The sequence below is a fragment of the Bos indicus genome, chromosome 9 (assembly GCF_029378745.1).
Source record: "Bos indicus isolate NIAB-ARS_2022 breed Sahiwal x Tharparkar chromosome 9, NIAB-ARS_B.indTharparkar_mat_pri_1.0, whole genome shotgun sequence".
In the NCBI taxonomy this organism is placed as follows: domain Eukaryota; kingdom Metazoa; phylum Chordata; class Mammalia; order Artiodactyla; family Bovidae; genus Bos; species Bos indicus.
Genome location: NC_091768.1, coordinates 99,396,415 through 99,421,250, shown reverse-complemented (window position 1 = coordinate 99,421,250; position 24,836 = coordinate 99,396,415). Strand labels below are relative to the sequence as shown.

The following is a 24,836-nucleotide window of genomic DNA, read 5'->3' as shown; positions in this document are numbered from 1 at the left end:
TCAACATCTTCATTCTCAAATTCAGCAGTTTTCCCATGTTCTTGCAACTGCTTTTAGTAACATTGGCTGAATTCAAGAACAGGAAAAGTATTTTACCAACAGACATTATTGTGTAGACAAATGCCATTTGTTTTAAGCATTTCAAGTAATGATTATGGAACCATTTCATTATAAAATACTAACAAGGAATAAATGTAACGATACTTTTAACTGTAGTTCTATCAGACCTTACTTTAAAAACGGTGAGGTGTACAGTCACTCTTTTAACCATACCATCATAAACACTAGTTTTAGCAGAGAACATCTGCATTTCATTTCCCCTGTGTCTTCAGATGACCCAGTGATCCCCAGGTAAAAAACACTGTCAAGCTACAGGAAAGATTGGCCATACTTTCCTTTCAGCTAAAATATAATCATTTCAGAGCTGCTTCTTGCCTTAAGCTTTAGAGATAATATACAGATATATTTGTAAGTATTTCATAAATATAATTTTAATAATTAAAAACAATATCAACATGAATATCAAAATGGTATAAATAAATGCATATGGTTCAGTGCAATGTACCACACATAAACAATGAACAATACTTTTTTTTGAAGTTTCATCTATAAGTATTCTGTTTACTGAATTGTGAATACTATTTACTGAATTCTTCCAATCAAAGAAAAATAAACTGGTTATTAAAAACAAACAAAAAAAAAAGTTTTCTACCACAACTCACATGTTTGCAGAGGTCATGCCAAGGAAAAGAAATATATGGAACTCAGACAATAAGGATAGAAATGAGTTCTTAAAAAAAGTTAAATGCTTCTCTTTATTTTCTATTAATATCATTAAGTGTGAAAAGGCACCCAAGTGTTGTGAGGGGAAATGGGAAACCAAACAAAGCACAGCAGCCTGTGGTCGGCCACCTGTGTGCTCCCAAGGAGTGAATTCAAGGAGACAGCATAGCACACTCACCAGGTGCCACAAAATACTTGGAAGCTTCAAGGGAAACAGCAATAGTCGATGTCTGTCAGACACCATGCAACCTTTGAGTTTAAAATATTTGTCTTTATCAACATTAGATCATGCTACATTCCTTTTGATGATGTCTTATCTTTGCAATGCTAGGTTTTCAGTGCTTGCTGTAATAAAAAGCCATGTCCATGCAAAATCAGTGTGGAACAGGAAGAGGGTGGTAGTGTCCAGTTTGAGAATCTGAACAGTACCCAAGAGAAAAACAAATCCATTAATAAATAATGTGGTTGTTTATAAATAAAATTTAAACAAAAATTTCAATTTAAGTTGTTTTGATAAACTAAGCTGTTTGGGAAGTAACCATTTAAAAATGGGAAGAAAAACTCTTCAGCATTTTTTTTTGCCAAGGGGACACCATGAAAAACTGAGAGACTCAAGGAGTCAGTGAGTCAAGGAACTGGGAACCTCATGGCTATCTGTGTGCCAAATACAAAGTGTGCAGACACACCTCTACTGTAACAATAAAAAGCAATTTTAAAATCCAGAGTTTAATTTTTATGTTGAAAAACATTGACAATATCGTCTCACTGAAATTTATATCTGATCAATTTTTTCTATAAAAAGCTAAATAAAACTTTTTATAGAAGTTTTTATAGAAGTGATCACTTTTTATAAAAGTGATAAAGTTCTGTGTGTTTATGTTTTAATGAACCTGAAAGTATCTCCACATCCATACAAATAAGCAATGTCTGCTTTGGGCCAAGATAAAGTAACATCAACAAGGTTCACTCTCATGTCTAAAAACAACCAAAAAGGAGGAGGATAGTGAGGTTGAGGATGGGAAGCCAACATACGATCGTCCAGGCTTCCTGGCCTGGAAAGCTCGAGGCTGCAGCCCTGGGAAGGGTGCCAGGCTGCCTCTCTGAGTGGAGAAGACTAACCTTCGAGACCCAGGAGGGCACAGCAGCTAGAGCTCACCTAAACCAGTATTGGGAAAAGGAGCTGCACAGAGAGTGGAGGGCCTCCCTAGTGGCACAGACAGTAGAGTCTGCCTGAGATGCAGGAGACCTGGGTTCGATCCCTGGGTTGGGAAGATGCCCTGGAGAAGGGAACGGCTACCCACTCCAGGATTCTGGGCCTGGAAAATTCCATAAACAGAGGAGCCTGGCAGGCTAAAGTCCATGGAGTCGCAAACAGTTGGACATGACTGAGCGACTTTCACTTCACTTCACTTCACTTTGAGAGTGGAAATCTGCATAAGCATTCAACTGAACACTGCTCAGCACATATGTGGGAGGAAATACCAGAGGCCAGAGAAAGAACCGATCAAAGGATTCAAGATAGGAAACTTTATGACACACAGGACACTGGGACAAGTACACAGAGGTCTCGCCTCCTGAGTGGAAAACAGTCAGTCAGCAGTGTAAGCAGTACCGTGCCAGCAGTGCCTAAATAAATACTCAAAGAAGACCTAAAAGGATCCAACTGTCTCCAATTTAACTGTGTCCCAGAACAAAGTCCAAGAACAGCTATACGAAGATGAAATATCCACCCAACAAGGTAAAATCCACACTGTGTGTGCTCAGTCACTCAGTTGTGTCCAATTCTCTTGTGACTTCATCGACTATAGTCTGCCAGGTTCCTCCATCCATGGGATTCTTCTCCAGGCAAGAACACTGGGGTGGATTGCTTTCCTTCTCCAGGGGATCTTCCTGACCCAAAGACTGAAACTGCATCTCCTGTGGCTCCTGCATTGGCAGGCGAATTCTTTACCAATGAGCCACATGGGAAACCCTAAAATTCACACTATCTGGCATCTTATCAGAAATTAACAGGCAAAGGAAGAGAAAAAGGAAACATATAAGAAAAAAAAACCAAAACCTACGACTGACATAATGTTATAATTAGTAGACAAAGACACTAAAAAAGCATATGTATGTGTATATTATTAATGTATACAGATACTAACACAAGGACAACTGAGGAACATTTATAATCCAAAATATTTCAGAAAGGCCTAAGAATGAAAACTATACTTGGTAAATGATACTCTTAATAAATTCAACAATTTAAGTACCAGTTAAAACTACAAAAATAAAAGAAAGTTATACTTATCCTAGGGTTTGCTTATGGTTTCTAAAACACTGAGAGACAAAAACCGTGAAACTAATGGAGTTGTGTACTTTCACTCCTTCCTAAAATTCTTCTGAAACACTGTAGAGTTTTAAATGCACGAACTAACTTATGAGAAAGAAGAAAATGGGAAAGGAAAAATTTGGAAACTATACTAGAAAGCAGATGGCTAAGTAGTCAGGGTATTAGCTGACCCAGGCAAGAAGAAATTCACTTACGCTCTAGAGCCTCCATAAAGCCTCAGGAAATCGGCAGCGGTGGAAGTGGTTTAAGGGTGGAGCTAAGACTGGAAAACTGGCTAACTTCTCTCTCCACATCCCCATTCCTTAAATAGCTGGCAATCCAGCACTTCCTAATTTCTAGCTGTATACTAGAAATGTATCCCTAAAGATTTCCATATTCTGGAACTGGGTTTTGAAGGGCAGGTGACAGGACCCTTCAAAACACTGAAGGCTGAGGTGTCTAGCCTTCTTTCACTCTACCCTCAGCCCGCACACTGGGGGCCAGAGACCAGAAGACTTCTCTGGAAAGTATGGTCAACCCAACTACAGAAACTGCCTGAAGAAAGCAATTACTGGGCAAGGAGAAGAAAAACTCAGAAGTCCTCAGAGTTAACAAAGGACACTGCATCCTAGAAACAAGTAAAACATGCTATTAAAGGAATTCAAAACATAAAAAGGAATTCTTGAAACTTAAATATGACAGTAGAAACAAACAAAAAAACACATGGCAGAGGTGCTTGAAGATAAAAAGTGAATTTTCTTTCCAAGTAAAGAGTAAAGCCAGAGGTGGAAAATGGCTGAACAATAGGAGAATAGGTAACATAAAGATTAGGGAACTAACACAAGAGGTCACAACGATGAATGGCTGACGTCTCACCATGAAAAAAGAAAAGCAGAAGGGAGAAGAGTCATCAACATAATACATATTTTAAAACAAAATTGATAACAGTTTCCAAATGTAAAGGGCCCAGTAACTTCTCATCACAATGAAAAAGTGAGATCAAAACAAAACAACAACAAAAAATCAATTAGGGGTAAGGTAAGCACAAAATGCAGCAATAGAGAATGAATACCAAAAGAATCTCTTTAAACAGCAGGAAGTGACTGTGAGCAGTGGTGTTTGTTAGAAAGCAGAGAAGGTATTTTCTACATCAGGCTTTATAGAATTGCATACTTTTAATCTGTGAGTGTATTAAACTCATTTTTAAAGAGGTTTTAAGATCATTCTATGCAGAAGCCACCTTTATACAATTGTAATCCATTCTAACTCAGGAAGAGTGAAGTAAATTCTGTCAACAGTGAATTTGAGCCAAGTCATTATTCAATACAAATATAATTTCTCCCTCTATTCTCTTTTTGTTTCTCAAACAGATAACAAAGGCAATCTGGGATTGGCAAGTCAATAAAAGATACCCAAAAAGGTTTTCTTTTACTATAGACAAACAAGAGAGAGAGTAAAATTATAGTGTCTACTCCTATATCCTAGTGTACCTGCAGTTAAGAAGCCACTCCCGAAATCTCTCACTTTCCTAATTTGGGACAAAAAAAAAAAAAGGGATGCAATGAAGCAGAGAGGACTGATGGCAAAATGGAGACACACCAAAGGTGGTGTATCTCTTAGAAACTGTGGTTGAGGCATTAATTTCTTTTTACAGTCATATTTTAATAGTACTTCAGAAATAAACAGCTGAGAAACTGATGTGAAAAAAATAGCTCATTGCAAATTATTATAATTTCTGTTTTATACTCACCCAAAGAATTTCATATAACTTGCCACCAAATCTTCAGCAATATACAATAATATGGCATTTTTTGTATCCACATATTCCAAAATTTATACTTCTAGTACATTCCTTACTGCTAGACCTCCAAATTCAACTGCGCACTGACAAGTGTCTGTCAGTGTCTGTAAAGCACTCAACATGTCCAGCTCATTCTTTTCTCCAAACTAGTCCACAGTTACGTCTCAGCTGTTATTGATCCTGAATGAGCTTTCTGAGTTCTTTGTGAATTTTTAATACTTCAGAACAAGGACCAACTAACTGGTTTTGTGGGAAATCTGAAACAGTTATAAGCTTCCTTCGGTCCTCACAGAGAGCTGCTGTGCATTCACCCGTGCATTTCAATCCACACTAACTTCAGACACCATTTCCTGATTACATTTTCTCCAGGTTGTCAACAAGCTGGCCTATTCACAAACACGGATTCTCACACCCACAAACTTTATGCAATTGATCACCCATGTCCAGAATGTTTTCTTTAATACTTACTTTTATCCTTTATTTTTTATAGTACTACTCTACTTGTGTAGTACTATAACTGATAGTTATCTGTGCACTGTCTCTAGCTATTAGATTTACTGAAATGAACAACTGAGCTTTTATTGTTGATGAGCATCACTAAAATCATACTGTTTCCTCACAGTGCTGTGCTGTATTCATTACTACTGTGTCTGCCCAAATAAGTCTCCAGTTTCCCTTGATCATTTGTCTATTTCTGGGCCTGCTTCTATTTGACCTCCTATTTAAGTAGCAAGCTAACGTTTGAAAATTCTTACACCCCTAAATTTTATTCTTGGTTTCTTACTTTTCTTCTAGTCAACTCACTCAGATTTTCTAGGATAATGTTCATGAGGTCTGATTTTCATATCCTACAAAAGACAGCACTTTTCCTTTATTCTATCAGTTCAATATTACCTTGTTACAACATATCAGAAGAATGCAGTTAACAAAAAAAAGTCAGTCTTTGCAACTGCAAGACTAAATTTATATATCTTAATATAATAAAATGACAGCAAAGGCAAGTTATTTATAAACAATTACAACGTGTACAAATAAGAACAAAGCTCAAATCACTGATCTTGGTTTTTTTATTTAAGGTAGTCTGAAATGACAAGACAGCATTCAAGGAAATGGAATGCATCTTAATTTATATGGTAAATTAAAGTTTAGTAACATATAAAACGATTCTATAATATCATTCACACCTGACTATGAAGCATGGACACAATTACCAATAATACTTTATTATGGTTTATATTCTTGGCAAGTCTACTATCAAAAAACACATTTCAAGTAGCTCTGAGTCTTTCATGTGATGACAAAGAAAATTCAGGAATGAAAATGATGATGATACTACCTACCTTCCTGCTTGCCAAGTGCCACACTGAACAATCAAACATGTCCCCTCACTTAGTCGTCCCAGCAGTCCTGAGACTGCGGTCCCAGTCCTCTCCTTCCCTCACAGGTCGGGGAGGAGGTTAAGGCGGTAAGGCTGCCCCAGACACACAGACACACAGGTTCTACAGGGAGTGCTTCAGAGCCTGCTACACTTCCTAGAGCATGATATCGTCTACACGAGAGCCTAAAACTAAGTAAACTGCCTTAAAATAGCACCACAAATTAGTGAGAGTGATAAATTAGTGAAAGACACAGAACACTGAAGTCTTGACACTTAAGAATTTTTTCTACTCTGATCATTTTACCTTTAAACATTTGGGTGGGGGAACATGTATTTTAAGCACAGCTTGTTCTCATAGAATTTTAGAGCTGGTAGGGAATTTGGATGCAGATAAAGAAACAGATTAACAGAGATGACTTGGTAAATTTATTTTGTGTTCTTCCCCCCTAATTCCAAGTCATATGCTCTTTCTCCATCAATGAATTCCTGGTTGAGTCACACACCGTATCAATAAATAGCAGAGAATAGCTGGTAAAACAGATTTCTTACACCGACAAATATGCTTTTCTCCTAGAAGAGAGAAATGCCTACCAAATTTCAATGACACAAATACACAAAAATGATAAACCTGTGGCCACTTACACAGAATTCTTCTAATCATTACAGTTTTCAATAGGGGAAGATGAAAATTTGGTCTTAATATACAATGCACACATATACACCCAATGTCATTCCTAAGTTAGGGCTGATTAAATCACCGTTGTGAAATAAGCTTTAAGCATTACTTTTCAATAAAACATCACCCATTTCACTTGCTACAGTGATATAAAAATATTCAGTAAAAAAATTCCTCAAAACCTGAGAAACTACTTTTGTTTTTGATTAAAAACAAAACCAAAAAAAAACCTCAATGAGTCACTGACCTCTGAAATTTAAAATTATGCTCTAATTACAATATCTGTTTGAACAACAAAGTAATTGTATAACATGAAGAATCAGAACACAATGATTGCCCCAACATTGCTGACAGACTCTTTTAATTATACATTCGTAGTCAGGCAAATGAGCACAAGACTTCTCTCCCTATTGCGCTCTTAATGTGGAACTTCATACCCAAAATCTTCTAGAAAGGAATTCTGGAAAGTGCTTCGTATTTAAACAAACCAAGGTTTCAATAACCCATTTATAAATAATATAAATAATATAAAACATTTTAAGCCAAGTGATAAAGCCTAACATAACTATCTCCAGTTGTACATACAATCTTAAATCAGTATCAGTTTAAGAAATGTACACTGAGGAATATTTCTTGATATATATATATATATCAATATATATATATAAATATATATAATTATATAATAATTTCATTATATATAATGAAATATATATAATTATATGTAATTGTTCACTGACTAACTCCGGTTATAAAGTTGACTTCAAAAAAATTTTTAACTTGAGTAAAACAGGAATCATGTTCTCAAAGCAAGTTACTTTCTAATAATATATAGAAATTAGAAAGTGAAGTCGCTCAGTCATGTCCAACTCTTTGCGACCCCATGGACTGTATGTAGTCTACCATACTCCTCCGTCCATGGGATTTTCCAGGCAAGGGTACATACTTTAATTCAGTTTGTTGAAATCATTATCTAGGAATGTCTTTATAGGCAGTAGGTATTCTACAAAGGCTTATTAAATTTAGCATAGTGAAACAACTTGCTAAATTCAAAAAGGTGTCAGGTTAGGTCCTCATTCCAATTCTCATATATTAATTCCTCTAATTTAACTGTAATTACCGTGTATCAAGACCAAACTTAAGTATCACCAGTTATGGCCAATGTCCCCATCATGACCAAAATCAGTAAACTTTCACTAGAGCTGAGCTGTTTATAGTATCCATGCCCAATTTGGGAAGCTAAATATGATCTTGATGATGCCATAGGTCAGGCTGAAAAGAAGGAACTAAACAGTTTCCTACAGAAGGACAAAAATGACCAGGTGATTTTTAATTTCATTTTCCCCAAGTTTAAATATCAGTGGCTGCCTAATGCTTAAAAAAAAAAAAAGACTCTGAGGAACTGGCTGGAAATCCTTTTGGAAACTTTGGGCTACGTTTCTGCTGCTAACGATCACTCACATACAAGTAGTTACTGTCCACGGAGGCATGAAGTGCTTCCACAAAGCATTAACAGAACCCTTTCACTATTCACATGAAACCTTGTACTGGATTTATTTCTTCCCCCATCTAGCAGACATAAAGATTATTAAAGGCAGAGAAAAACAACCATTTGTCTTAGAATGTGATGTTTTAAAGTGTTAAATCTAAGTATTTACTTATTGACAGCAAATCAAGAAAAGAAGATTAAAAGTTAAAGATTACCATTTCTACTCATACCCATTTTATTTCCAAAATTGGCAAAAACTCAATTTCGGAAATGGCCTTTGAATAAAACATTTTCCAGGTCCTCTCAGACAAAATGGGAGTACAGGAAACATCTTATCGTTTGTTCTTTTGAATGACGTCTTACTATCAGTTCAGTCGCTCAGTCGTGTTCGACTCTCTGCAACCCCATGGACTGCAGCACGCCAGGCCTCCCTGTCCATCACCAACTCCCGGAGTTTACCCAAACTCATGTCCACTGAGTCGGTGATGCCATCCAGCCATCTCATCCTCTGCCGTCCCCTTCTCCTCCCACTTTCAATCTTTCAAGTCTTATGTATATTACTATCTAAAAAGCTCCAAGGAATCTGAAATCAGACTCTACTCCTATCTTTTAGCACTGACCATAATAAGTGCCACATAACCTCTCAATATATCAAACCATGCTCACAGAGCAAGCACGATACAAAAATGCAGTCATAGCTAATATTATTATGAAGAAAAGCAACATAAAGTTAAAAAACTTTTTAAACCTTAGTAGAGGTAGTAGATATTATTATAATACCTGTTTCTCACTTGAAAATGACATAAACTAAAGGGCAGAAATCTGACTTACTCAATGTCACGCGGCTAAACTTCTCATTATACACTTTTGCCCTAAAGATTTTACAACAGTATATTAAGAAGACAAGAAAGGTTAACAACTGTAATATTTAAAGAACAACAATGGAAGAAGATTAAAATTTTTTCACACAAAACTGTAACAAGAAACAAGGTGAACATTTTGATAAAACCACCTACAGGATACCTTGCTGCCCTAAGCAAAGACCACTCCCAGGCCTGTGCTGGACGATCACTCTAAGGGCACAGCGACTGAGTGGCAATGCCTGGTTCCCTATCACAGAGCTCCTGTTTCCTGAGGGAAGGTATTCAGAAAGCAAATTCTACAGATATTCAGAACAAAACAATTATTTGTTTAGTAGTGATAGTATTAGTTGCTCAGCCGTGTCTGACTCTTTGCAACCCCATGAACTGTAGCCCACCAGGTTCCTCTGTCCATGGAACTGTCAAGGCAAGAATACTGGAGTGGGTTGCCATTCCCTTCTCCAGGGCATCTTTCTGACCCAGGGATCAAATCCAGGTTTCTTACATTACAGGCAGAGTCTTTACCGTCCTAGCCACCAGGGAAGCCTCTTATTTCTCTAGATTATTTTAAAATATGATTTTTATATCCATTTGATGATATTCCTAGGAATTCATGATATTACCCTTAATCTTGGACAAAATATTTGAACCTTGGTCTCCTCATCTATAAAACAGAGGTAAGTTCTAACTGTGTTATGTTTGTACAGCACATAGAATAGTTGCCAGCATCTCCTAAGTGCTGTTACCATGGTTTGAACAGGCTGCTATTTAAAATCAAAGAGTAAAATAAAAAGTTAAAAAAATAATAAAATCAAAGAGTAATAGAAAATTACAGGAAATGACCTATGAATATGGAGTAGGGATGACTGAACAATAGCAAATAAAATAGCATGACTAAAGTTATAATTAAAAAAAAAAAAGCTGAAAAAAACTTTTGGGGATAAAGAGTACTAACTGAAGAAAATTAATTTTGTCAATAAAAATATATTAAACATATTTAATAAAACATGAGAGATTGTTTCGAAATACAGTTTTTAGGATAAAGAAGCTTAATAAAGATCCACCTGTAATCTCTGGGTTGCAGACTGGAGAAGAGCTCAGCTGATCACAGGACTGGACTGCCTTCCGTGTACGCTTTAGATTTGAAACAACATATAAAGGAGGACAACCACAGTTTCCCATAAATAAGAATAACCCATGATCTGTCCACCAGCTCTATACAAAGAGACTAATAGCAGTAAGAGGAATTTATAAAAAATTAAATAACTGAAGAATAAGTTGAAATACTACTTCTTTAGTAATATTTTCCTAAGTTACTCCCTCTATTAGAATTCATCTCCTCCACTTTGCTTCCTTCCATAGAACTTTATGGCTTTATATAATAATACTTTTAATACTGTAATACAGTCCTCTGCATCCAATATAAAATAATAAGCCTCAAGAGAGCAAGACAGGTGTCTTTTTAAAAAATGTATGCACAATGCATCTGTGCTGTTTTTCAGTTGCTAAGTCATGTGCAACTCTTTCTGACCCCGTGGCCAGGCTTCCCTGTCCTTCACTATCTCCAGAGTTTGCTCAAATTCATATCCATTGAGTCAGGGATGCATCCAACCATCTCATCCTCTGTTGTCTCCTTCTCCTGCTCAGTGTATTTTTAAATGCCTAAATAAGAGTTTGGTATTTAAGCAGTAGCTTACTATTTTTCTGTTCTTACACCTCTGCACAGATATGAACTTGTACCTCTTTTATGATATTTTTAATCAGGTCTCTCAAATATTCAATGAACATGAATTTAAGTGAAATCCGGGAGATAGTGGAGGATAGAGGAGCCTGACATGCTGCAGTATATGAGGTCACAAAGAGTTGGACATGACGTAGCCATTGAACAGCAACTCCTCCTCAAACATTTATCTGCATTTGTCTTATTTTATATGTATATATATTATATAAACTAAATGCTGTATCACATACAAACTTACTACTAGTTTCTCAACATATATGCATGCTACCATAATAAACACAATACAAAGTCATTTAAAGGACATTATTAAATTCATACTAGGCTTGTTTACCATGATTATGTCTTTTCTTTACTCAACACATGCTAAACTACTGTTCATCTATATTAGAAATCACTTTCCTGACGTATCTGGCAAAAGGTTTTGTATACAGTAATAAGCATTGAAGAAGCCTTCCCTGGTGGCTCAGTGGTAAAAAGTCCACCTGCCAATGCAGGAGACATGGGTTCAATCCCTGGGTCGAGATTCCCTGGAGAAGGAAATGGCAATCCACTCCAGTATTCTTACCTGGAAAACGTCATGGAGAGAGAAGCCTGGAGGGCTACAGCCCATGGAATTGTGTCCAACTAGTTGGACATAACTCGGTGACTAAACAACAACAAGAAGCACTGCAGAAATATCTGGAATAAAACATTCTCTACCCACAGAAGTGAACAAGGCACATAATACAGTGAGGAGAGAACACAACCTGAATGCAAGCCTTACTTCAGGACCATATTTCAGTTACCTCAGTAATAACCTGGACCAACTCACTCATACATTCATTGATTTTTCAGTAAATACTTATTAGGTTTTTCTACTACACAGAAGATACTTTCTTAGTGCACAAGGTTTATAACAGGTAACTGGACAAACATGCTAGCCCTTGAAAAACTTAGAGGCCAGCAAGGAAGAAAGACATGAAATAAGTAATAACACAATAACTACTTACAACTGAGATGAGTGACAGACATCAAAGTTCACTCTGCTATAAGTGGACAGAAGCCGGACTGATCTAGGTTATATGATAAACATCTCATGAAACTTTACTTCCTCATTTGTAAAGGTTACAGGGTTGCTAGGACTGAATGAAAAAAAGGATGCTGAAGGCAGTGACTAGCTCACAGTACCTCATACTTCTGCTATGTAACTCCTACTATTCTTATTCCTTCCCTAAGTCTTCTTAAAGACGGCTTTTCAGATAACAGGGATTTCCCTTAACTCCACTGCAGGACTTCCTTCCTGATATTATGTTAACATAAACAACCTTCAGGAAAGAACCAGTTCCTCAATTACAAAAGACTCTAAATTAAAGTCACAGTAAAAAAAAAATAAATAAAAGAAAGACAGAAAAATGATAAATTAGGAATCAACGAACAATTCCTCCTGATTTAAAAAAATATAGGTTCAGTTCAGTTCAGTCCCTCAGTCATGTCCGACTCTTTGCAACCCCATGAATCGTAGCACGCCAGGCCTCCCTGTCCATCACCAACTTCCGGAGTTCACTCAGACTCACGTCCATCAAGTCAGTGATGCCATCCAGCCATCTCATCCTCTGTCATCCCCTTCTCCTCCTGCCCCCAATCCCTCCCAGCATCAGAGTCTTTTCCAATGAGTCAGCTCTTCACAAGAGGTGGCCAAAGTACTGGAGTTTCAGCTTTAGCATCATTCCTTCCAAAGAAATCCCAGGGCTGATCTCCTTCAGAATGGACTGGTTGGATCTCCTCGAAGTCCAAGGGACTCTCAAGAGTCTTCTCCAACACCACAGTTGAAAAGCATCAATTCTTCAGCGCTCAGCCTTCTTCACAGTCCAGCTCTCACATCCATACATGACTACTGGAAAAACCACAGCCTTGACTAGACGAACCTTTGTTGGCAAAGTAATGTCTCTGCTTTTGAATATGCTATCTAGGTTGGTCATAACTTTCCTTCTAAGGAGTAAGCATATTTTAATGTCATGGCTGCAGTCACCATCTGCAGTGATTTTGGAGCCCAGAAAAATAAAGTCTGACATTGTTTCCACTGTTTCCCCATCTATTTCCCATGAAGTGATGGAACCGGATGCCATGATCTTCGTTTTCTGAATGTTGAGCTTTAAGCCAACTTATTCACTCTCCACTTTCACTTTCATCAAGAGGCTCTTTAGTTTCTCTTCACTTTCTGCCATAAGGGTGGTGTCATCTGCATATCTGAGGATATTGATATTTCTCCTGGCAATCTTGATTCCAGCTTGTGCTTCATCCAGTCCAGCGTTTCTCACGATGTACTCTGCATATAAGTTAAATAAGCAGGGTGACAATATACAGCCTTGATGTATTCCTTTTTCTATTTGGAACCAGTCTGTTGTTCCATGTCCAGTTCTTACCTACCCTCAAATACCCGGAATGTCATAATTCTTTTCTGGGTAGTTACCATCACCCTTGAAAAGTTCTGCAATTAAGATCAGAATTAGTAAATAAAACCCATGGTTAACAGTCTGGTGTTTATCCAAAATGTTTGTAAATTTAACATTTGGTGTATTTAAGTATCTTAAGGTTATATTTGTTATTTCAACTAAAATAAACATAGACAGGAACCCACCACATATCTCAGGAATTATTGTAGGGATGTGCTGGAAACACCTATGTTTTTAAAAAGCTCTACAGATGCTTCTAATACACAGCCAGATATTAGTAGGTATAATTACTGTGAAATGCATACACTTCTGCACCTCTTGGCTCGGAGAAGGCAACGGCACCCCACTCTAGTACTCTTGCCTGGAAAATCCCATGGACAGAGGAGCCTGGTAGGCTGCAGTCGAGTCGGACACGACTGAGCGACTTCTCTTTCACTTTTCACTTTCATGCATTGGAGAAGGAAATAGCAACCCACTCCAGTGTTCTTGCCTGGAGAATCCCAGGGACGGGGGAGCCTGGTAGGCTGCCGTCTATGGGGTCACACAGAGTCGGACACAACTGAAGCGACTTAGCAGCAGCACTTCTTGGCTAATAATTTGGATGATATAATGTCTGATGATGATCAAAAACACAATACTGAATTGTCCAAATAGCTAAAGTATTATCAGCAGAGTTCTTTTTTTTCTTTTCCTTGTATTTTCAAAGTGTTCATGTATATTTCACACACCTATACTTCTCAGTGGATAAAAAGCAAAGTTAACTTCACTTAATTGAAAGTGAAAATTGCTCAGTCCTGTCTGACTCTGCAACCCCATGGACTAGCCCACCAGGCTCCTCTGTCCATGGAGGTCTCCAAGTCCAGAATACTGGAGTGGGTAGTCGCTCCCTTCTCCAGGGGATCTTCCCAACCCAGGGATTGAACCCAGGTCTCCCACGTTGCAGGCAGATTCTTTACTGTCTGAGTCACCAGAGAAGTCCGGGGTAGTCACTTAATTGAAAGAACCAGGTGAATCCAGGATTTCATGTTTCTCCCACATTATATTGCCTATCACTCCAAATCTATAAAAATCTAAGACTCTTCATATAATCTTTATTAAAATTTGGTTAACAAAATATAAGAAGTGACATCTTTCTTATAATCCTTTAGTATAATTTGATTAATAAGACATAACCATAAAAGTCATATAGCTCATTAGTGCAGAACAAAATTTTCCTTTTAAAGATACTGAATAACTTTCACTTCCTGTGGGTATTTCTGAAATATAACCAATCCAGAGTTAGACTGTGACATGTCAAAGATGTTTAATAAATTAAAAACATCAAAACTATTCTTCCATGATGTTGTTAGCCTGATTTCAATGGGTTTCAATAGAGTTTGAATATAAGTATGAACACAGTTAACAGAACACTTCAATCTAATAGGTGGTGAAAGTGAAAGTGTTAGTCGCTCAGTTGCCTCCGACTCTTTTGTGACTCCATGGGCTGCAGCCTAACAGGCTCCTCTGTCCATGGGATTCTCCAGGAAAGAATACTGCAGTGAGTAGCCATTCCCTTTTCCAGGGGATCTTCCCAACCCAGGGATCGAACCAGGGTCTTCCGCATTGCAGGCAGATTCTTTACTATCTGAGCTACCAGGGAAGCCCAAGGTGGTGGTCAAGCTAAAAGAGGGTCAGTTACCTTCTTTTTTCATTCAATAGGGATTTTACTAGGCAAAAATAGTAACATGAATGCTTTCCTTCAATAATAACAATTATGCAGCCAACATTTATAATTTCCCGAAAAACGTTTTTAAAAATCTTGAACTTTTGCCAACTAAAACCTGGCCTGTTATACATAAGATTTTTCAGCACTACAAATCATCACTTTTCATATATTTCACACATTATCCAGTGTTACAATCAATGCTCAACTATTTTATTGTTATTATTACAATTTGTGCTAATTACCTAATTCAATTTTATTGCCTAAAAAAGGAATAATCTCTTAGTAGAACAAAAAATAAAAAAATAAATAAAAGTTCAGATGCTTTGTTTTCTTATTTGAAATCATTTCAAACATGTTCAAGTTCCAGAGATATGGAACTAAGTGAAATTCTTATATTCCTCTCCCTGTTATCAACTGACATCTATATAAGTGTATAATCAGCTACTATTTGCTTCAAAAATCTTAATAACAGCTTTAAAATATGTTCCATCAGAATAAAAGCAAAAATAAATAAATGAGACCCAATTAAACCTACAAACTTTTGTTAAGCAAAGGAAACCATAAACAAGATGAAAAGACAACCTATGGAACTGAAGAAAATATTTAAAAATAATGTGACCAACAAGGGCTTAATTTCCAAAATATAGAAACAACTCATACCGCTTAATATAAAAAGAAAAAATCCAAATCAAACAACTGAATCACAAGATGGGCAGGAGCCCTAAATAGACATTTCTCCAAAGAAGACATCGAGATGGCCAATAGGCACATGAAAAGATGCTCAACATCAGTAATTATTAGAGAAACACAAATCAAAACTTTAAGGAGCTATCACCTCACACCAGTCAAAATAGCCATCACCAAAAAGACTACAAATAATAAAGTAGAGGATGGGCAGAGATGGGCTGGAGAGGATGAGCAGAAAAGGAAGGCCTCCTAGAGTGTTGGTGAGAATGTAAACTGAAGCAGTCACCATGAGAATATGGAGGTTCCTCAAAAATCTAAAAATAGTTACTATATATCAAGCAACCCCACTTATGAGCTTGAAAAGATGAAAACTCTAATTTGAAAAGATACATGCACCCCAATATTCACACCAGCACTATTGATAATACCCAAGACATGGAAGCAACCTAAATGTCCATCAACAGATGAACAGATAAAGATGTGGGATATACACACTCACAAATATTCAGTTCAGTTCAGTCGCTCAGTCGTGTCTGACTCTTTGCGACCCCAAAAATCGTAGCACGCCAGGCCTCCCTGTCTATCACCAACTCCCGGAGTTTACCCAAACTCATGTCCATCGAGTCGGTGATGCCATCCAGCCATCTCATCCTCTGTTGTCGTCCCCTTCTCCTCCTGCCCCCAGTCCCTCCCAGCATCAGGGTCTTTTCCAATGAGTCAACTCTTTGCATGAGGTGGCCAAAGGATTGGAGTTTCAGCCTCAGCATCAGTCCTTCCAATGAATACCCAGGATGGATCTCCTTTAGGATGGACTGGTTGGATCTCCATGCAGTCCAAGGGACTCTCAAGAGTCTTCTCCAACACCACAGTTGAAAAGCATCAGTTCTTCGGCACTCAGCTTTCTTTATAGTCCAACTCTCACATCCATACATGACCACAGGAAAAACCACAGCCTTGACTAGACCGACCTTTGTTGGCAAAGCATTCAGCCATAAAAAAGAATGTAATGTTGCCATTTGCAGCAGCATGGATGGACCCAGACATCACCATACTAAATGAAGTCAGACAGGAAAGATAAATATTGCATGGTATGACTTATACGTGGGATCTAAAAAAACAGCTACAAGTCAAATTACTTACAAAACAAAAACAGACTCACAGACATAGAAAACACACTTACAGTTACCAAGGAAGAAAAGGGTGGGGAAGGAAAACATACAAACTACTATATATAAAATAAACAAGGACTGACTATGTAGCACAGGGAACTATATACAATATCTTGCAATAAGCTATAATGGAAAAGAATCTGAAAAAGAATCTATTTAACTGAATCACTTTGCTGTACACCTGAAACTAACACAATATTGTAAATAAACAATACTTCAATTAAAATATACACACACACACACACACACACACATATATATATATATATGTTTCCTTTGTGACCAAGGAAAATATTTTCACTGACCAAGAAAGAGTACATTACTTGTCCGCTAACAATTAAACACAATAAAATGTACTTGGACAAGATACCCAAGTCTACTCTCTTTCACAGTATCCTTGGCTCCACTTCCTCTTAATTAAGGAATGGAGGTAATGGATGTTATATACCATCTAAATGAAATATGAATGTGATGGAAAACATTTGCCCAGGCCTAAGACAAACTTATGAAATCACTGCAATGCTTATGAATTAACAATTACTGTGGCTAAGTTTTGGAGAAGGCAATGGCAACCCACTCCAGTGTTCTTGCCTGGAGAACCCCAGGGATGGAGGAGTCTGGTGGGCTGCCGTCTATGGGGTCGCACAGAGTTGGACACAACTGACGAGACTTAGCAGCAGCAACAGTGGCCAAGTTTGAGAACAAAGTTCGATTGAAATAATGTTAATAGTAATCATTATAATTGAGAAAACATCTTTTTGAAAATGGTCACAGATTGAAGTAAAAGATCCAAAACTGTATGCAAATCTGACTCTTTCTCTCGTGCCCTCTCTCCCCTAGGCCGTACCAGAAGCATCAGTGAACCCTTACTCTTCTTAGTGAAAGTGAAAGTCGCTTAGTTGTGTCCGACTCTGCAACCCCATGGACTGTACAGTCTATGAATTCTCCCAGGCTGGAATACCGGAGTGGGTTGCCATTCCTCCTCCAGGGGATCTTCCCAACCCAGGGATCGAACCCAGGTATCCCACATTGCAGGCAAATTCTTTCCCAGCTGAGGCACCAGGGGAGCCCAAGGCTCTGTCTGTGTGAAGCTGTGTCAAAAGCTCTTTCATTCTGAACCTCTCTCGCAGTCCTAGTCATCGGACTGTTACTACCAGCAGGGTTTGATAAGGCAACTCTGCATGTCTGTGTATTTCATCTTTTCATTTCTACTATGGGTTAGGTTTCTACTCAGGATTAGGATTCTTGCCCGACAAATCTTAACAGTATGCTTCATACTCAAATGTTTAGCTAGTGAAAAGTCTGGTGGAAAATGGGAGAGAAAATACCGTGTTCAGTAACACCAACTCTATCCAACAACGGGAGTTCAGTTCAGCTAAGTTTATCTGTAGAGCAGAACACGAACCAAAAAACATCATCGTGAACAGAAAGTTAGATGACTACTTTCACGCTAAGAGGAAGAATACACACTAAATAAATAAATGCACACAGTCATTATAAATGCAAGCTTCTACAAACACCTATTGGGAGAGCGTGCATCTGGGAGAGTTGGAAACAGCTGAATTGTTGCCGTCTTCCGAGGCTTACCTCACTGAGTCTTGACAAAACACAAAATTGACGTCCTATGAAAAAAATGTATTTACAAATTGATTTACCTTTACCTTCTCTGAAAAACAAAGTGTTTTTTCCTAATTGTTCCATGCTACAAGAACAACTGATTTTCTTTTCTGCGCTTAATAGAAGCTATGATACAACAAATGGAACCCTAAACCTCAAAGTTAGCAGCTCATGAACTGCGAACAACTGATATTCATGTACAGATCTAACAACGTGAATTTATATCCTTCGCTCATATCCTTTAAGGCCAAGAGCAACAGTAATGAAGACATTCCTGCCACCAAAGTATAAGATACTCTATTCAACTAGTTTGCAATCATTTTGAAAAATATACCCAGGAAACCTCACAACTTTATAGGTCTATAGGCCAGCAAAACATTATTTCTATGTAAAACATAGCATTTTCCAACCTTGCTTCTCTGAGCCCCTTTTAAATAAAACCTGTACCTGTCCATCCTGCCTATAAAAGAGCAGGCACTGTATCTTTGTATTTGACTGTATCTTCACAACTTAGCATATAACCTACCACATATATATGTACAACTATTAAGTCTGCTGAATAAAAGAATCAAGAAATGAATTAATTTTCAGTTGATGTGACCTGTTTTCCTGGAAATGGGGATTCTCAAGTCAGTTTCTAGTTATTTTTCAATTTGAGGTAAGAATTAGACATTGCTCTAGATTACCTGAGTCAGTCAGTCAGTTCAGTCACTCAGTCGTGTTTCCGACTCATTTCGACCCCATGAATCACAGCACGCCCGGCCTCCCTGTCCATCACCAACTCCCGGAGTTCACTCAGACTCACATCCATCGAGTCAGTGATGCCATCCAGCCATCTCATCCTCTGTCGTCCCCTTCTCCTCCTGCCCCCATCCCTCCCAGCATCAGAGTCTTTTCCAATGAGTTAACTCTTCGCATGAGGTGGCCAAAGTACTAGAGTTTCAGCTTTAGCATCATTCCTTCCAAAGAAATCCCAGGGCTGATCTCCTTCAGAATGGACTGGTTGGATCTCCTTGCAGTCCAAGGGACTCTCAAGAGTCTTCTCCAACACCACAGTTCAAAAGCATCAATTCTTCGGGGCTCAGCCTTCTTCACAGTCCAACTCTCACATCCATACTGAATTCTAATAAACTGTAATCTCGCTTAGATAAAAATCTTCTGAATTCCCACTTTCCTTCACATTAAGTGTTAAAAGGGGTTTGTACATTGAACATATAAAAATCAATGCCAGGGAGAAAAAAAGAGAAAAAGTTACCAGAGGCAGGTAAACCTATTATTAAGTATAAACTAAATACAGACCACAAATGGACCAGGTGACTCCTGACTGATCCTCAGTTCAGTTCAGCCCCTCAGTCGTGTCCGACTCTTTGCGACCCCATGAACCACAGCACACCAGGCCTCCCTGTCCATCACCAACTCCCAGAGTCCACCCAAACCCATGCCCATCGAGTCGGTGATGCCATCCAACCATCTCATCCTCTGTCGTCCCCTTCTCCCCCTGCCCTCTATCTTTCCAGCATCAGGGTCTTCTCAAATGATTCAGCTCTTCACATCAGGTGGCCAAGCACTGGAGTTTCAGCTTCAACATCAGTCCTTCCAATGAATATTCAGAACTGATTTCCTTTAGGATGGACTGGTTAGATCTCCTTGCAGTCCAAGGGACTCTCAAGAATCTTCTCCAACACCACAGTTCAAAAGCATCAATTCTTCGGCGCTCACCCTTCTTTATAGTCCAATTCTCACATCCATACATGACTACTGGAAAAACTGTAGCTTTGACTAGATGGACCTTTGTTGACAAAGTAATGTCTCTGCTTTTCAATATGCTGTCTGGGTTGGTCATAACTTTCCTTCCACAGAGTAAGCATCTTTTAATTTCATGGCTGCAATCACCATCTGCAGTGGTTTTGGAGCCCAGAAAAATAAAATCAGCCACTTTTTCCACTGTTTCCCCAGCTATCTGCCATGAGGTGATGGGACCAGATGCCATGATCTTAGTTTTCTGATCCTAGCCACCTAGAAATAGCTGTGTATCTTCTACATATCTTCTAACATAAATTCATATTCCTTGCTCGTCTATGAAATTAATCTTTAATGTCAATAACCAAAAAAGCAGGCTACTATTTAAGAACAGTTAGTTGTCTGGGTTCTAGTGTGTTTCCAGTTAGAGTGAGCAAAAGTACATTCCTTCCCAAGATCTTAGAAAACAAAAGGGAAGCAATGGCCATTTGGTAGCATATATACACCTTCTCTCCACTCTCCAACCAAGCAGCAATCTGTTCTGCAATGAATCCAGTGTATGTAATTAAAGCCATTACCCAGTGGACTTTATTCAAAAGGGAGATTATCCTAGGTGGGCCTGAGTTATTCACATGGAACTTTTGGGGATGAGGCCTTTTCTAAACTCAAGTTACTCCAAACACCCAATGGGTCTACAACTGTTCTCCCTTCCCCACAGATTGTCATTCCTGACTATGGGCTCTGGACTCTGGACTAGGACTACTCAGGTGTAAACATCAACTTCTCATCATAAATCTCTGTGTGTGTGTGTGTGTGTGTGTGTGTGTGTCCTGCCACTTCTCTGGTTAACCCTTGACTTATACTGTCATTAAAGTTTCACCTTCACAAAAACAATACAATAAAATTTAAAGTAGCCCCACCAAAGCCATAATTTTGGTACGAATGTAAAGAGGCTAACCACTGGTAAACATGTGTTTCAAAGTAGTCAAAATAGGTTTACAGAGTATTTTTAAGCTGAAAAATATTAAAGCTTATTGCAGAATTTGGACCAAACCTAAAATCTAGCAGGACTCTAAAGAGGCACAAAAGTCTTTTCGTGGCCCCAGGTTTCTTGTTTGTAGGAAATACCAGTTTATTTTATTCAGCCTCCTCGGCCTTCCCAGAGTTCCAAAGGGCAGGTTCAAACAGTTGCTGATGAGGGAGCAGAGGGGATGCAGAAACTAGGAAGAGCACTCAGGGAACAAATGCAGTACAGCCTTGGGGCAGGTCCAGGCTCTTCCTTAAGGGATGCAATACACAGAACAGTATCTGAGTTTCTCTTTGGGAACAAAGGCACACCCTCCACGTTGGGGATGCAAATCTAAGCTGACCATTAGATTGCTGGAAGGCCACCTTGTCACCTCACCACCAGCCAATCAGAAGAAAGTCACACGCCCCCACACTGTGCCTAGAAGAACCTCTCCCAGAACCATCAGGGAGTACAGGGTTTTTAAGCCACTTATTCTTCTTGCTTTGGAGAAGGAAATGGCAACCCACTCCAGTGTTCTTTCTTGGAGAATCCCAGGGATGGCGGAGCCTGGTGGGCTGCCGTCTATGGGGTCGCACAGTCGGACACGACTGAAGCGACTTAGCAGCAGCAGCAGCAGCAAGAGGGTTTGCTTAATTTTGCTTTTACGTTTTAAATCTTTGTTCTACCTGAAATGCATATGGCTCTGCAATAAGCCTTTCTCTGCTCCAAACACTGACATTTCGGTTCATTTGGCCTCACTGTGGTAGGTACATGAACTTGCGCTGGTAACAAACCCACACTGCTAAGAGAGAATTATTTCTGATGTGAAAAAACAATTTCTTTACTAAACCTGATTGATTAATCTTTACTCAATAAACATGATGGAAAGGAGTCAGGACAGGGAAAATGAAAAGACTTCTTAAATAAGTCATCAAGGCACTGGTGGTGGTTTTAGTTGCTAAGTCATGTTCGACTCTTTGCGACCCCATGGACTATAGCCTGCCAGGCTCCTCGGTCCATGGGATTCTCCAGGCAAGAACACTGGAGTGGGTAGCCATTTCCTTCTGCAGGGGATCTTCCCAACCCAGGAATCGAACCGGGGTCTCCTGCAATGCAGGCAGATTCTTTACCAACTGAGCTATGACGGAAGCCACATTTTAATCAAGGCATTAAAGTATATCAAAAGGGCCACAAGCCCCCCTCCTTCCCCTTAACTAAATATAACAATGCAAGATGAAATTTTAGAAATCCTGCACTTCACCCAAAAAAGACCTTCAAGCAACAGAAACAGAGTAGAATGTACGTGTGTTGTGGGTATGCATACATATTTTTAACTTTCTACAAAGAGCCTGTACCATTAATAACCTACTGAAAGATTATTCTCATTTTTACCTTAACTTTCAGGAATATGATGAATTTCGTTTATTGGTATTTAATCTTAAGAGGATAGTCTTAGAAAACAATTCCCTACATAAATAAATAGATTAGGTTGCAGTGAGGTGACAGATTTGAGAAAAAATTAAAAAGCAAAGTGAAAAACTTTGGTTACTTATTAAACATCAATTGCTAGACCAATTTTATATCTCAAACAGAAAACAGTACCTAATTACCAATCTCCCCCATTCCCCAAAATATTAAGTATTCAATAGTTAAAGTGTCTCTTAATAGTTTAATAAATGAGACATAAAGTCTCTTGCAGTCCCATCTCACATAAGGAACAATGCCATCGTGTCATTGTGTGATATGGCTCCATTTTCAAATTGCCCAATGCATAAAGAATACATCAATATACTTCTCAACACTAAAACAGAAAAGTACCTAGAATAAAGATTAAAAACTCTCTTTTTTAAACATCCTAATTTCAAGATTGAGTTTATGTGAATTCAAGCACGTTTGATCCTTTTTATTACCACATAATATTCTATTACATAGAGAAACCAGAACTTCCATCTCCCCATCAATGTTTTCCAATATTTTTATCACTATAAACAATGCTTCATAAACACACATCTTCCAGAATGCATGTACTCGTTTTAGAGTTTCTTAAGGAACTGACAAATAACAGAATTTCAAACACAAGATCTTAAAAATAAACACCCACTGCCAAACAGACTCTGCCAGGCTGCTCTCCAGCGCAGCTGTCTCGATACACACCCTCCACCGCACTGAGTCAGCGTGTGCTTCTCCACATTCTGCAGTCAGGTGGTGGTGGTGTAGTTGCTAAGTTGTGTCCCGCTCTTGCGACCCTATGAACTGTAGCCTGTCAGGCTCCTCTGTCCATGGGATGCTTCAGGCAAGAATACTGAAGTGGGTTGACATTTCCTTCTCCACGAGAGTCACGTAGGAATTTTGACAACTTTGATAACTCAGTGGGCATCCAACAGTATATATATTACTCTCACTATAACATGCATTCCTCTAAGTATTAATGTAGCCACGTATCTTCCCATGGGTTCATTGTTGATTGTAGTTTCCTGTTCTGAGTTGTCATGTCACACATTTTACCCAGTTATCTACTGGATGTGTGGTCTTATTTTTGTTTTTGAATGAATTCTTTATATATCCTGTATACAAACACTCTGGTGGCTGGTCCTTGAGTAGTTCACTGTGTGTTTGGCATAACAAGATTTTTTCCCCAACGGATTCACGTTTATTGGAGTTTTCTTCTCAGTATTCCTTTCTTACTCTGAAGTCACAAATATATTCTCCTACAGATTCTTCCGTTAACCGTTTGCTCTTAATTTTTATGTGTTTAATTCTTCTGAGTTTTTTTTTTACATATGCAAACCCAACTTTCCCAACATCACTGTTGAACAGCTGTATCTCAACTATGCAAGGGCCATTCCCGTGTCTACCCCTTCTTTTCACAACGTGCAACGTTAAGTCGCTACGTCTCCTGCATTGGCAGGCGTGTTCTTTACCACTAGCGCCACCTGGGAAGCCCTCTTTCCACAATATACACACACATATCATACTAACATAGCTCTTTCTCCAACCCCACTAGCCTACCAGCTGTCCCTCAGCAACACACACAATTAGCAAAACGACAGAAAGTAAACGTACACAAGGCACGCCTCCATGTTGTTTGTTTTCCTTTTTGACTGTCCCAGGCGCCAAAGGTTAGTTCTGCTAGCCTCACAACTTTAAAACCAGTCAATTCAGTTCCACACACACACACAACTTTCATTACTTTCTAGTAAGAAAAAAGAATTTATTCGATTTTACTATTAAATTTGTCTCAGGAAAAAACTTATGAAATATAGAATTTCAGTTAGTACATTTTCAAATTTTAACTCTAAAGTTCTCCACTGAATTTTCCTCGATTTAAAAAATATCTCCAATATTTCTTATTTGACCCTTATTTCCACTCTTAACATTAATCTATAGAACATCACCCATTCTAACAATCTTTTTAAAAAATAGTTTAACATCTTT

At 38.4% G+C, this 24,836-nt stretch overlaps 1 protein-coding gene across 11 annotated transcripts in view; it reads right to left on the bottom strand.

Annotated features, from left to right (window-relative positions):
- QKI (QKI, KH domain containing RNA binding) overlaps positions 1–24,836 on the bottom strand; it is a 160,336-nt gene that overhangs the window by 38,352 nt on the left and 97,148 nt on the right. The window lies entirely within an intron of this gene.